This window comes from Carlito syrichta, unplaced genomic scaffold (assembly GCF_000164805.1).
Source record: "Carlito syrichta isolate Samal-C Ts95f unplaced genomic scaffold, Tarsius_syrichta-2.0.1 Scaffold316473, whole genome shotgun sequence".
Lineage (NCBI taxonomy): Eukaryota > Metazoa > Chordata > Mammalia > Primates > Tarsiidae > Carlito > Carlito syrichta.
In genome coordinates, this window is record NW_007260569.1 from 23,714 (window position 1) to 26,861 (window position 3,148).

Below are 3,148 nucleotides of genomic sequence, written 5' to 3' on the forward strand. Positions count from 1 at the left end.
GGAAGTGAGGAAGCACCTCTCCTTTCAATGTCCTTTTTTAGTTTGCTTAGTAGTTGCTTTATAAATCCTGATGCTCCTGTGTTGGGTGCATATGTGTTTAAGATGGATGCTTCTTGCTGATGGATTGAGACTTTTATCATTACGAAGTGTCTTTCTGTATCCTTTTAAACTTTTGATGGCTTGAAGTCTGTTTTGTCTGACATTAGAATTAGATCTTCTGTCTCTTTTTTTGCTTGCCATTCACCTGAATATACTTATTCTCCAACCTCTAACTTTAAGTCTGTGAGTGCCTTTTTTCATGAGATGTGTTTCCTGGCAACAGCATATTATTGGGTCGTGTTCTTTTATCCAGTTTGCCATTCTATGTCTTTTCAGTGGTGCAGGCTGATTATTGAAATGTGAGAGTTTGTTCCTGTCATAAGGTTTTTATAAAGCTGTTTTGTTTTCTTTTAACTTGCACATTAATAAATGTGTGTCGTTTCATTTTTGTGGGTGTGCTGTATGTTCTGTTAGTTCTGTATTTGTGATCTTGTGAAGTGCACAGTCTTTCTTTTGTTTCTTTTTTATTCTGTGCACAGCACCTTTTTAAGCATCTTCTGCAGAGCTGGTCTGGAATCAGCATATACTCTTAGGGCTTGGATGTCTGGGAAGGATTTTAGTTCTCCATCACTGATGAAGCTTAGCATGACTGACTAGGAAATTCTTGGTTAAAATTGTTTATCTTTGAAAACATTAACAATTGGAGTTCCATCCCTTGTGTCCTGTAGTGTTTCCTTAGTTAAGACTGGAGTAATTCTGATTGGTCTTCACCAGTAGAGACTTTGACCCTTATCCTTTGCTGCCTTTAGAATTTTTTCTTTTATACCTACTTTGTGTAGGCAAATTTCTATATGTCTAGAAGTTGGTCTTCTCATAAAATGTCTTGCAGAGGTTCTCTTAATCTCTTGAGTTTGTATAATCCACTCTCTGGCAAGATGATAAAAGTTTTCTTGGATGATCACATGGAATGTTTGTTCCAAGTTTCAGGAGTACTGATCAGATGTGGGTTTGACTTCTTGATAAAGTCACACATCTCTTGGAGAGTTTCTTCTTTCTTCTTAATTTTTTTCTATATTTTAAAAATAGATAGGTTTAATTTCATATTTTGTTCTTCCAGCTCTGAGACTTTCTTCTGCTTGGTCAATTCTGTTTCCTATGCTTGTCAGTTTGTTATTTATTTCTTGAGTGGAGTTCTTTGTTTCTGCTATTTGCAAATATGCTTTCTTGAGTCTGTCCACGTCTGTTGCTATTTCATTTAGTTTTAGCACTTGAATTTTTTTTTCATTTTTATTCATTCTATCCATTCTCTGATCGTTGTAAATTTTGGATACAGTTTTTCTTGGAGGTAGCCATTGCTTGTGTCCTAGTAGTTGTTATTTCAGGTACCTTTTCTTTGGGACTCTGGAGTTACTAACGAATTTTTGATGGTTTTTTCTTATTTGTGGCGGTTATCTTTTTCTTTAATTCTATTGCTCGGTGGGAAATGGAGAAGCAATTCCTTCTACTATTTCTCTACCTCCTGTCCTTCCCTGAGTCAGGCCTCCAGATTTGTTTGATTATGAAATAGGGCTGGAGGTTTGAGCACTTACTAAGGGGTAAGGGAGGGGCTGCAAGTTTTCAGAACCTATTGACGGGTCACAGTGCTATCTGGTGAACGGGTCACCTGAGACTTTTCTCTGTCTCCACAGAATCTGACCTTACAATGGGTATGCTCGTGTAGTTCCTGAGTCCAAGATAGAGTATAAGAGATAAAAGAAAGGGAAGAAGGAGAGAAAAAAGAGAAAAGAAAAACAAAGGAAAGCAAAGAGATAAAAAAGAACAAAAGAAAAAGGAAGCAAATAAACAAAAGAGACAAACAAAAATCTTAAACAAAAAAGAGAAAAAACTAAAACCCCCAAACCAAAACAACCAAACCAAGCCAGACAGAACAACAACAACAACAAAACCAGCTGGTAGAAATTTCTCAACTTTACTATTTCTCTTTGAAATGGGGGAACTCTCTCTTGTGGTGGATTGTGTTACTGAAGGTCTCCTCTTTGCTGTGGAAAGTTGAGATGTTAGAATCTTCACCTCCTGCAGCCTGCCATTGATAGCTGGCATGGGAGAGGTAGAGGAGGGCGACTTGACTCAGTATCTCCTGGACTCTGTCTCCTTCCCTTCCTCTTCCAGCATGGTCACAACTCCCATGGCATCCAATTCATGTAGGAATGGTGTCTCCAGCCTCTACCCTGCCCTCCTGATCTCTTTAGCTCATTGCTGGGGGTTGGGGGAGACAGTTTGGCCCCCACTCACCATTTTCCCTTTTTGGTCAGATTTTTCTCCTCTGTGTGTGTGCCTATGTCCCAGCAGCTGGCTCGGAGTAGGGAGGGGGTAGGTTACTCTGCATCTGCTGTTACTCACCAGGGTTTGTACACTTGAGGAGATTTTCTCTGGATTTGTAGAGAGCAGCCTCAATGCAATGCAGAGATCCTCTCTGGTATTAGGACACAGTTCTGTTGTTTCATGGAGACCACCCTGGAGCACTTCTTTGCCCAGGCTTTAGGCTGGCTGCTCAGTTCCTCTACAGACTGCCATTCCAGCCACACGTGGTGATCAGGGGAATCAGCTCTCTCCCCAGCAAGTACAACAGTCTCTGGAATCCAGTTCCCTGTGGTGGGACTTTGCAGTCTACCCTGGTGCTAGAGGCATTGGTAGTGAGTCTGGATGCTGGTGATGGCCACCTCCTACCACTTCTTCTCCAGGAGAATCTTACTTTTGGAAAAATGGTGCTTGGTCCTGCCCCACCTGGAGTACCAGCTTCTGAGCTGCAGCAGTTGTGAGGAAAGCCCCTGTCATCAGCTCTCAATTTTCCGCTCAATCGTGCACCCAGTTACACTCCCATCCACATGCTCTCTTTTCCTCTCACACATCAACTCACACAGACACACTTACTCACTCACAGTAGCTCTGCCACCATCTTCCCCAAGTTAAAGTTTTTTTTTTAAGTTATAAAAAAAGTTTAGAGTTTGTTTATCTCTCCCTTTACATCCTGAATTATTCCCCTTTTTTATGTGTGTGCATTGTTTTTCAGCTTTCTTTTCATCTCATTAAGTTTCTTTAAAATCAATCG

The 3,148-nt window shown here is 40.6% G+C and overlaps 1 pseudogene; it reads right to left on the reverse strand.

Moving 5' to 3' along the window:
• LOC103277063 overlaps positions 1–2,874 on the reverse strand; it is a 3,915-nt pseudogene extending 1,041 nt beyond the window's left edge.
• Positions 2,875–3,148: the final 274 nt, after the last annotated feature.